Below are 12,656 nucleotides of genomic sequence, written 5' to 3'. Positions count from 1 at the left end.
GTGTAGACGCACGAGTCTGATGTCACTGTTTGGACAAACGTGCCGGCACAGATAAAAAGAGACCGACTATCTCTTGACTCGACTGAAAAGACGTGTTTTGTGAAAGTATCTGAAAGAGTTTCGCTTCAGCTGAGTGAATCAGGACTCAACTCACCTGTTTCCCACTTTTTTTCACTGGATCCAGGAAGCGATGACGTAACAATAAAAACAAACAAACAACATTTTTCAGAACGTCTCTGACTGACGCCTCAGATCCGATTGGACATCATCCTGGTGTTCAGTTTCAGAAAGAAAGTCTGCAGCTTGCACACGCGGCACTTTTTCTTCTTCTTTTTCTTCCGGCTGTTCCGACCTTTCTTGTACACTCCCTGATATTTCCCCTCCTCGTCCTCCTCTTCGTCCACCCAGGGCACCCAGGCTCCGTCGTGCTGGTTGGGGTTGGCTCGAGGGTCGTCGGGGGGGAAATAAACCGGCACGGCTGTTTGGTTGTAGTAGGCGAGTCGGGCCAGCAGCTGTTGGACCACGTCCGGTCTCTGGTCTGACAGGTCCTGCCGCTCGCACGGGTCGGCTGTGATGTTGAACAACCAGACGTTCCTGTGGGTGGAGGGTCTGTGGAAGGACGCGACGGATCGTTCAAGGTTCCACCAGGAACCAGGGAAAGTGGAGAGAACCTGAGGATCAACATCAGCTGTTATTTATGTTCTGTATTTAAAATCAATCGTATTAAAATGAGTCTAAATTGTATTGCGGTACCTGTTGGGGGACCCAGTCTCCGTGGCCCGGGTCTCCTGTCAGCAGCTTCCAGTCTCCGACTCTGATGGCAGCCTGGACCGACGTGTCCCATACCGGCTGGAACGACTGGAGCCTGAACTGGGGCGTGTGATGAGGTCTGGGCAGCAGCGTCTGGGACTGGGACATGTTTTGGTATTTGGAAAATGTCTGTCTGGACTTTGACTTTAAGAGTAATTTAAGCTGTCTCTTGGATTTGGGTTGAGGTGGTCTAGACCGGGACAGGTTCTGTTTCTGGGATGTGGTCCGTCTGGATTTCGACTTTGCACGCGGTTGGATCTGAGGCTTTAAGGATTTGGGGCGAGATGTTCCCGACGCTGACGGAGTACCACCGGACATCAGGAACGGTTTGTAATGTGTCAGTTTCTGGTTCTGAGGGAAGACTCTGGTCTTGAGTTTGGGTTTTAGTTTAGATTTTTGCAGAGGATTAACCTTCAGTTTCGGAAGAGGCTTGGATTTAGGTTTGGGCTTCGACTTCTTGCTGGTCTTTAACTTGAACGCTGACTTCTGCTTCGGTTGCTGCCTCAGGGCCTTCTTCTTCTTTGGCTTCTTAAAGGCCGGGCCGTCTGGCTTGTTTCCTGACACGTGAAAAAAAAAACACACAAGAATGAGACCCCGAGGACACGCTGCTGCAGCAACGTGTCATCACACCCCGCTTTATCGTCTATTTCACTCTAAATCTGACCACAATTTACTAAATGAACACTGCGCTGTATTGAGGAACACTTAAAACTTGCAATTAAGACCAGAATCTCATTCCTAAACTGTTTACTGAGGTAATAAATCAAGTGAGAAGTCGGGTCAGTGTCTCATAAGCTCATAATCGAATGTATTGACACCCCACAACGTTTTGACTTTGTCTCTCAGTAACCTCCCTGTAAAGTAACAACTTTTAACGTTTTAATGTTGTTCATCACCTGACTCTCTCTGTCTGTTGGCCTCCCAGCTCATGGTCTGTGCGGGTTTGTGCAGAGGGTCGATGTTGTGAAGGATCTCCTGACGAGGCGAGTCCTTCCCTTCACTGATGGCGGGCCAAACATCAAACCCATCGAGGCCCTGACTCTGAGAGGGACATAAAAAAACACAGAAAATACAAAGAAAAGGTCGCACAAAGAGTAATGAGAGGTCACTCTGACGTCTCTTTATGTGTGCCACATGAAAAACTGTCCACGTGTGTCCTGCAGTAATGTTTTTCCAGAGCAAATACTTGTAAATTTACCTCACAGGATTAAATAATAATACATTTCCTAGTAGCCATCGAGTTTCTGGATTAGTCAGATCTTCTTGATTGTAGCCAAGCTTGCCTTTCTTATCTGTATTGGCAGCGGAAAACTAGTCGCATACTGAGCCAACAAAGCACTCTGGGAGCTGTACACAGACTGCGCTGACATGCCAGTAAAATGAATCTGTCTGAACTAAAACACAAAGCGTCTTTGTGGCCGCTGTTTAAAAATAGTGGTGCACTTATCATAATAGGTCAAGAGCACATTAATCTGCACGATGACAGTTTTACGGTAGCACTGCAACCAGAACTTTAGCAGAAGTCTGAGTTGATTAATGTAGATGGACCCACGTTCAGCCGTCACCGTGACGACAAACAAACGTGCGCATTCATTTATAATCAGTGGGAGACACTGAGCTTAAGTAAACTCTCGCAGAGTAAAGTTTTTGCTCGACAACAAGGAAAACATACAGAACCTAAATCCAGTGTCCTCCTAAAGCCTCACAGTAAAGTGATAGTTCAGATCAGGAGCCTGGGTGGCCGAGGGGAGACACACACCCTTAAATCTGGTCTTTACAGCACAATAACATGTTCAGTAATGCACTTTTTCCACTGACCTGGCTGATGTTTCCCCCGGCCAGGCCCACCAGTGTGGGGAACCAGTCGGTGATGTGCAGCAGAGCTGTGGACACCCGTCTCCTGCGTCTCAACAACGGGCTGTGAACGAACGCCACTCCGCGGACTCCACCTTCCCAGTACGTACCCTGGAGACACAGTCGGGATGTTTAGGTACAAACATCTGAGAGCTCTTCATATGAGCCTTTTAATACTTTTAATATCGCGTGGACATTTAAAGATAACGTGTTTATTTAAAGGTCCATTTTTGAGTCTCATTCCAACTTGTCAAAGACTTGAAAGTCTTGGGATTATAGGTACCGTCGGCCGCCATCACAAACCGTCAGTATTTGACGAGTTGGGCATGAAACTCAAAAATCATCTTTCTTACAAATTGGACCTTTAAGGCTGCAACTAACGATTATTTTCTTTTCTTTCTTGGTCTATGAAATGTCAGAAAATGCTGAAAAATGTCGATCAGTATTTCCCAAAGCCCGAGATTACATCCTCCAATGTCTTGTTTTGTCCACAAGCCAAAGATATTCAGTTTACTGTCATAGAGGAGTCAGGAAACCAAAAAATATCCACATTTAAGAAGACTGAACCCCAAACTGATTAATCGATCATCACAATAGGAGGCAACATTGCTTTAAACGTCAGAAATATGCTTCTTTAACTATAAATATAACCTCATCCACAGAGCTGGGCAATCCAAATATCATATTCGGTGGTGCTAAACCTACTTACACTGACTTCTGAAACACTGACGGTAACTTAAGTGAAGAGTCATTTCTACCTTTCGGCCTCGCAGCGGCCAGTTGCTCCCTCCGGTGAACGGCTGGGCCCCGTTGTCGGTGGAGTAGATGATGACGCTGTTCCGGTAGTATCCGTTCTTTCTCAGAGCGTAGGTGACGTTTCGGACCGCCTCGTCCACTGTGGACACCATGGCGGCGAACTTTCTCCTGGCGACGTTGACCATGTCTCGGTAAGGGTAGATGTAGGACTTGGGAGTCTGTAGAGGAGTGTGAACCGCCTGCAGGAGAAACATTTACACAGCGTGTTTACACGTCTCGGATCTATTTAAACAACTAGACTGTTTTTGTAAATCATGACCCGTTTGCTACAGATAGTCCACAGACATGTTGTGAGCAGTGTGGGACGTGAACATGTTGACAGGGACAATATTTCTTCACTCCGACTGAAGATTTCGTGTCAACTGTTTCCATGTGGTGGGATCAACAGGGTCTGGTGTTTACATCCAACAGCAGATTTAACTGAAACAGCTGTGTGTCAAACACAAAAGGCATTTTACGTCATGCATTCCTCGTCCTCGTAGGTATTTTATCTCTTGTTGACGTGTTTGATCAGCTCCCTGTCTCGAAGATGGATATCTGTCATCGTCTGTGCTCAGTTCTCTCATCGGTTTGGACCTGTTTGTTCTGATTGAGGTGTTTATATGGAGCATTTTTAAACCGATTATACTCTGATTGAATATGATTTTATTTGTTGGCGAGCTGTCCCTTTAAAGAAATACAGGGTGCTTTTCAAAGTAAAATACACAAAAAGGTGTTAGAAATGGCCAACACTCCACTGGTACGATTCATATCTGGCTAAAAACTAAACTTTGAGACGTGTTAACAGCATTCAGCCACCGTAATACTCTCTGCGTTTGCTCCTGAACCTCTTCATCTACCCGGAAACCCGCTACAACACTTACTGATGGTTGGAAGTTGAAATGAGGACTGTTTATTTGATTTCTTCCTGGCAGGGGGGCAGAGAAAAAAATCAAATAAAACAATCCTCTGCTTTGTTTTTGCCGTTTCTTGTCAGGGCATCGGCTCGATTTCAACAAAACCTTTTCATCCCAAAACTGTGACATCAAATCAACACAGCTGCCCAGAAAACTCAACGATAAACAAAAAAAAATCAGTTCTTTTGAGTTTAAACAGTCTTTCTGTGCAGCCTGCTTTCAAATGAAATGGTTCTGGTCCATATGAGCAGAACCGTCTCCATAAGTTTCTGATGCTCGTAGACAAACAAACACTTTGATGTGGCCTCGGTGTTATTCAGAGTCTCCACATCCAGACGTAAACTATCGCTGCGTCAGAACACATGTCAGGGCTCCAGAGCGTTTGACCTATTTTCCTCAAACTATTCATACAAGAAGTTTTCTCCCTGTATGTTTATTGAAAACTTCTTCTTTTTCATTTCGACGGGCTCAAACCTTCATCATTTCACCAGATGTATACACTTTTATTGACATTTTTCCTGATATCGGCCCTCTTGTCTGTTACCTGGAGGGAGAGCAGCAGGAAGAGCGGCCTCTCCGTGGGGTCGTGACTCTCCAGGATCTTACGAGCTCTCTGTGTGAAGAGCGTGGTCGAGTATTTCCCTTCCTGGCCCCACGCCACGCCCTCGTTTTCGTGGAGATCGTACCCACATAACCCCGGGCCGTCGCAGGACCCGTAACTGAGGACAGATGGTAGAAATCTGAGTTATAGACGCGGATAATGGAAAACAGGGGCGACAAAACATTTTGTTCAGGATCATCATAATCACATGCTTTTACCTGTAATAATCCACGCTTCCTGTTAAAGAACCAAAGAAGCTGTCGAAACCTTTTCTGGTGGGCAGGCAGGCCTTCCTGGAGAAAACAAATATAATAACATCATATGACACTGTTATAAACAAGCAGCTTACAAAAGGTATAATCTGGTTACATCCATTGTTTTTCCACCAGAACATGTCGTGTGTGTCTTTGAGGAAACATTTGCAAAGCTGATTTTTTTTAAAAAGTTCATTGTTTACATCGTGTTTGCTCCGTTTCTGAGATTTCTCTGTGTATTACCCTCAGTGGACCAGTGTGAAATCAGCAGGAATGCGTATCGTGGCCGTATGTGCGAGTCAGGGATCCACACGTCGAAACATCTAATATATGATGTGTGACTTTTTCTACCACGAGCAGCTTGTACACACTGCTGGTCGTCCACATGGCGGGTCAGTGTGTGTTAGAGGTTAAGGACTCAGACTTGGTGTCTGGATGTTTTTGACCACAGCGCCTGAAACCGCCCGAGGCTTTCCAGCGTCGGATTAGACGAGGCCGAGTCCGGCTATAATCTGCAACTGATCAAAACCAACAATCTGACATCGACACGCTCTTCACACGGAGAGTGTGGAAAAGCAAGCTCTCTTCTTTTTCCATTGTTCACATTATTCGTGTCACTTTTATGTCACTTTCTGTGTTTTGTTAACCCTGTGTTTGAAGGATTATTGCATCCCCTTCTTCTCCATAACACCTTTTACACATGCAGGCTACAGCTGAAACTTCAGGGATCATGTGGGAAAGACACTTTCCCTCATGTAGACGCACCAATCACGACTCTGTGGATGACATGTTTGCATCCATGACTGTACTACTGAACACTGAACAACAACAACTCCTCGCCCTCCATGTTCCTGATGTCTTGCGCCACGCACGCACGCACATCTGGTCCTGTCATGTACAAACTAGTCTGTTTTGAGTTTGACGACAAAAACAAAATGATAAAAATCTTTTAAAAGACACTTGAGCTTCTGATTTCTTCGGGACAACCAAATGAAAACTAAGCGACGTGCAGTCTCCGCCTCACCTGTAGAAGCCCAGGTGCCACTTGCCGATCATGTGCGTGGCGTAGCCGGCCTCGCGCAGCCTCTCGGGCAGAGTGTCCATGTGTGACGGCAGGCAGCTCGGCTGACTGGGTCTGATGATGGAGTGCTGAAGTCCCGTGTGGATCTGATATCTGGAGGAAAACAAGACATGACTAACTGCTCACAGTACGACTCAGACTGGGACTCATTTCTTCTCAGAGAGCGAGGTTGCCTAATCGATAATCAGATTATTCAGAGCAGCCACCTCATTTGAACCAGAGCCGCCTCGGACTCTGACAACTGTTCTGGTTTCAGTTCTGTAACATGAAGTGGCTGCTTGAGGATCAATAAAGTCTCATCCTAATAATCACAACAACAACCACAGACGTAAATGAATGAATACAATACAGTGCAGAGAAAAACAAAACATAAAGGGACTGTCTGTACCTGCCGGTGAGGAGCTGGCTGCGTGACGGCGTGCAGATGGGCTGAACGTAGTAGTTCTCCAGCTTCACGCCCTCCGCCGCCAGTTTGTCCAGCGTCGGAGTCTTGAGGGTCGGGTTGTGGTAGCCGATGTCGTTAAAACCCTGTTGTAGAGTTCAGACTCAGATCAATCATATCCTTCTGTAGTTCTTGGAAAAGTACTTTTTCCTAATGTGGTACTCGTCTCCTGAAGGGTCGTAACAACACGACAGACTCTTAATATCTTCCTGTATGTCGGAGCCATTTTCAACTGTTTTTAAAGAACTGTTTTATGTTTTGTTTTATTATCCCAAATGTTTCCAACCCGGAGACATCCATCATTTCATTCAAGCTAACGGTGCGTTTCATTCGTTCACCTGTCGCCAGAACTCCGGTGGAAACACCAGATGATCCGTCAGCGGAGGGAAAGTGGCGTCCGTCAGCAAAAATACGACTTGAATAAAGCTTTTTAAACGTCGCCTCGTCTGAGTCACGTCAGACAGATGTTCGTCGACAATGGTGGTTGTTGTTTAACGAGGAAGAAGACAATTGATGGAGCCGACACTCTTTCATCTCGGTCATCTAGACTTCGTTTATGTGCATTTTTTGGGGGGTTTGTGCCTTTTAATTAAGACATTTTGGTTTAGTTCATGTGAGAAGAGCAGATACTGGCAAACTAAAAACCCACCAATTAAACTGGTTGTTTTATTGTATGCATGCATTTTCAATTAAACCTCACGGTAGCTTAAAACTAACAAACAGTCACGACTAAAGTCCGACCGATGGATATTTTGGCGTTCGAGAAATGGCTATAAACTGATTTTTTCAATATGTTTGTACCAAATTGTGATCAACTGACGGTTAAATCAGGGTTATTTGAAAATAATGATGTTGATGGGGACGACTTTTCTCTGTTTTACTGTTGCTTAACCAACATTTTCAATTATTTTTGACCTACTTTTACAGTTTTATGCCATAAAAAACTTTTAAATTACAAAATAAAGTCCCTTCTGAAGCCCATAATTTAAGAAATCACCACCAGCAGCTGAATTTAGACTGTACAATGTGTAAGAAATCATCTTTTCATATGTAACATGACCATATATTTGAAGTTTTTGATAACGTACTGGACTTTGGGTGTTAAATCAGAGACCTCATCATCTCTCTCACTCACCTGGTCGTCGATGAGGATAAAGACGATGTGCGGCTGGTTCTTCTTCTTCTCTCCGGCCTCGTCGCCCTGAGTGTTCCTGTCATTCTGGTGCTTCGTCTGGTTGGGTTTGGACCGATGAGCCGACAGGCAGCTGAGGCTGAAGAAAACACTCAGCAGAGTCAGAGCCGCAGCGGCCGCCTGCATCTTTACTGCACGGAAAAAAAAAACCAAACAATGACAATACAGCGAGGAAAAAAACTCCTACCGACAAAAAACACCAGCGAAGCTCTGCTTAGAAATGTCTGAGTCGACACAAATTCACACAAGCACGCCATCAGCGGCGGACTCACTGTAGATCATAAAACCACATTTGAGATGGACTTGCCAACTTGGCTGTAACTGTGATCTGAAACACATCCATCTGCTGCAGAGAGAGAGAGAGCTGAGCGCCGAGGAGGTCTTTTTTTTAACCATTTACAATCTCTGGAGCTGAATCATCAAACCAGTGAAGAGCGATGACAATACGAGACGAGCCAGAACCAGAACAGAACAGTTTCAATGTGACTCTTCTCTATTCTTTGAATATTTACTGTCACATACTGTTACTGTATGTTTCAAAGCGTACGAGCGTGCAGCAAACTCCTCTTATTTCTGTATATATGTGCTGATATCGATATAAACTGTACTGTCGTCTCGGTCGTCTGATTTTGTCCAAACACAAGACAGATCAACACAATTGATGACATTAAGAAGTCAGCTCATTGGTTTTTGTCGTGAGAGAGTCGCCGTGGTTTAAATGTTGCAACATCTGTCGGTCAGCTGCTCGAAGCAGATTAATCGATTAGTCGATCGAAAGAAAATTAGCTGCAAACTTTTTGGATGATCGATTTGTCTTTTAAATCTGTTTTCCCCTGCTTCCAGCTTCTTAAGTGAGAGTTTCTGCTGCTTTTCTTTGTTATTTATGACAGTAAGTGAAGAGTCTTTGGGTTTTATGGACTTTAGTTGGACAAAAAGAAGTCGCCAATTCAGAAATGTTCACATTTTTTATCTTGATTTATCTTGAAATAATCAGCAGATTGACCGATAATGGAAATAATTAACGCGGCCTTCGTCCAAATACAGTTTTTAAGAATAAACCAGCTTCAACACAACGTGCTGATCTTTTAAGCTCTAAGTCAAAACAGGAAAATGTGTAATACTTGTGTTGCTGATAAAAAGAGCCGACAACATGAAGCCATATTGCTTTCTTTCATTGGCTTAACAAACACAGATGTTGCATGTTTTACCCGACAAACGGTCCAAAAACCCAGAAAATGTTCTGTCAGTCGTCGACATTGTTTCAGCAGCAGACGACTGCATTACGCTCGTCGTTGTCTCTGATATTCAGTCGTAAACTTCCCATTAAAATGTAATTAACCAGAGAAACAACAACACACATCCGGCTTTAAAGTGATGACACAGTCCAAACAAGATCTCCTCCTGGAACAGACGGGTCCAGAGAAGTTTCTCAGAGATGCTGAACGCTGCAGTCTGCTCTCAGTCGGGTCGGTATCCTGTTAAAGGAAGCGAGCGAGCGGATTGTTTGAGTCTGTATCAGCTGTGACATGTTTACAAACCTGACTGACTCACAGCAGCTGCCTCGGCTCTGAATGGGAGCAGAGCTGGTGACCATCACTACCGGTGACTGGGACTGGTTTCCCACGAGGTGAGGTACTGGTGCTCATGGCAACAGCAGATGACTGTCTCTCTCCCACACACACACACACACACACACATTTCCCAATATTTCTGAGTGTGTGTGTGTGTGTGTGTGTGTGTGTCTGCCCTCCTGTGACAGCCTGTTGGTTCAGACTGTGCAGGCTCAGACTGGTCCTGGTCCTGTTTAACATTTTCTTTTGATATAAAGTCTGCAGCTCGTATCTTGTCATGAACTGACTGAGCCCTGTTAGAAATACACACACTACTGATCAATAACAGCTTTAATTGATTGATTTAAAGTCTGACATCACTGTAACAGCACATTAAACACACCAGTACACTTCTTTATGAACACACAACAAGCTGTAATATAATTATTTCAAAGCCAGGGCCTGAATCAATACCTCGATACTGGATCAATGAGAGTGAACGGCTCTCCTCTTCCTCCTCTTCCTCCTCTTCCTCTTCCTCTCCGCGGCTCTTCACTTCATTCTCCTCAGCTCGGGTCTTTTCTTCAGCTCGCAGTGAGTTTGGTCGCAGTTCGCAGGAGACGCCGCATGTCCCCAAGTTTCCACAGAACCTTCCTTCCTTCCAGTCAGAAGCGTCCACACTCCCAATGAAATACGACCAGCGTCAAGCCGGGCCCGGCACCGCGGTGCCACTGCCGGTCCGACCTGTCAAAATAAAACACTGGTGCTGCAGGCTCAAACACCACACAGGATTGGATGCGGGTTGTATAAAGAATAATTTGGTTTTACCACAAAAGTAACATGTAAAGATCAAATAAAAAACTGGGTCACAGTTATAAGCTATAAGCTTTTATTTATATTTCAGACGCTGTTATGAATAGAGGCATTAATTAGGCTACATTTGGTGCCTGGTTAACGCTCAAAAATAACAATCGTTACCTGAGAAACATGACATTTGAGTGACTAGCTAGCTAATGGTCGAAGACAGACCGCTAACCAAACGCAGCTAACGCCAGTGTGAAACTTAGCAAGTAGCAACGTATATTTAATTCATTAATGTTGTTTATTAGCATAGTTGTAAATCAAATAACAGCTTTTAACCCAAAATATAGTCTATATTATTAAAATTAGAAAATAAAAAACCTTGAAACTTATCGACGTTATAAGCTACTGGTCTGTGCAAGGTCCGATATTAACCATATCTTGGCGCCTAGCTATCAGCTAAAGTTAGCTGGCAATGCTATTGGTAAGGAGCTAATAGAGGTATGTTTGCTGTATTATGTATGCCGCTAATAATCGCAGCATACGCTAGTGTGAAACTTACCTAGTGTTTGCTACCATTAATTAGCTAACTTTCTTTTTTGATTGACGTTATTTATTACTTTGCTAGTAACAAATGTTAAATAGAGAGTTTATATAATAATAACTAGTATATATAGTATCTATTATTCTTTCTTTGTAAAAAGAAAAAAACGTTTAATGAAATCTTAAGTAAAAATGAAAGTATGGTTCACGTTGTGTACTACCGTGTCATTTGCACGTGCCTTTATCATTTCAAGCGTTAATTGTAAAATATAAATATAATATATATGATAGATAGAAAATGAAGAGAGTCGCAAACCAACATTCATAATGTTAGTACGCTAATGTCAGTTCCATTGATTCAAACCGGTACGTTTTGTCTTTTTCCTATTTCTTAACTTGTTTTAATGTTTTTTTTTATTTTTTTTAAAAATGCTTTTACTGTAATTGTATGCGCCTGTAAAGCACTTTGAGTTGCCTTGTGTCTGAATTGTGCTATACAAATAAACTTGCCTTGCCTTGCCTTTTATTTTGAAGGCTGAATCCCTTCACATCCGCTGTTCCTCGCGTCATTTTTGCGCCTTGACGCAGGCGGCGCGGTGATAAAGCCCCTCCAGCCCTTTAACATTTAACACCAGCGCCGCTCGTTTAACGCTTTCTTTCATATGTTTCTTTTGTGCGGGACATGTTTCCAGACTTCCGGCTCGTGTGTGTCCGCCTGAACATCCTCCGGGCCGTGGTGCTGTTGGACCCGGCCGGAGGATCCAGCTGGCACCGCCAAGAAAAAAACCAGGAATTTGTGTCTTTACGCAACACAACGTACTGTACAGATGAGAAAACTGCATCAAGTCCTCCAGAGACACGGGACCGGAAACAGGTCCCATTAATCAGGAAATAAAAGCTTTTAATTATCCCAGGAAGCATCATTGTGAGGTCACAGCAGCACCGACGGTGATGATGGATGGTTATTTAAAAACCACCTCGACATAACTTTTTGTCTCTGGTTTATAACACCACTTTACTATTTCCTCTGACTACTGTTACTCATCCAAACAATCTGTCTCTGTTTGGAAAATTTAAAAAAAAAAATAATAAAAAAGCGTGCCGGTGAGTCTTCCCGCTCCAAGTTTACAAAGTGGCCGATAGAAGTCGTGTGTGATTTATTAAATCCCTGATTCGCTGGTAGTGAGCGATGCGAGAAGGAATGTTTGCCAGACGCTGTTGTGGCTCCACTGGAAAAGAAACAGTTGTTCAACCCCCCCCACACACACACACACATACTGAAACACACAGTTTTTAACCCCTAAATGTCCTTTAATTTCATGTTTATTTAAGTTTTTTTTAGCCAAGTTAAGTCAAAAACGTGTGAATTATGAGATACAAAGTCAAAATATTGAGTTTCTGAGGTTCAAATTATGAGCTAGAAGTCAAATTGAGATAGTTTAGCACACGAGTGTCATAATTTATAGGTGGAAATTACAAGATACTAAGTCATAATTATGATACAGTAAATTAAATTCAATCAATTTTTATTTAAAATCGCAAAAAAGGCAAAAAAAACAAACAATGTATGAAGAGTTTTACATTTTATTAATATATCATTGCTGCCACCAAGTCATTTATATACAAGATAATAAAGGCAGTGGCCTAATTTCACATCTACACTACTCAAAATTAGTTTATTTTACTTTATATTTCACTTTCTGTGACATATCTGAATTTTTATTATATGTTTTGTGAAAAATTTTGGTCCCCAGAAAATAATGCGACACATTTAATTGGACTTTTAATGCATATATCCATGCACATGAGTAATATG

The 12,656-nt window shown here is 43.3% G+C and overlaps 1 pseudogene; it reads right to left on the bottom strand.

Moving 5' to 3' along the window:
• Positions 1-248: 248 nt before the first annotated feature.
• LOC141017080 (arylsulfatase I-like) lies at positions 249-9,540 on the bottom strand (annotated as a pseudogene).
• Positions 9,541-12,656: the final 3,116 nt, after the last annotated feature.

Source organism: Pagrus major, chromosome 21 (assembly GCF_040436345.1).
Source record: "Pagrus major chromosome 21, Pma_NU_1.0".
Taxonomy (NCBI): domain Eukaryota; kingdom Metazoa; phylum Chordata; class Actinopteri; order Spariformes; family Sparidae; genus Pagrus; species Pagrus major.
Note: the sequence above shows the minus strand (reverse complement) of the source record. Positions and strands in the feature narration are given on the sequence as shown.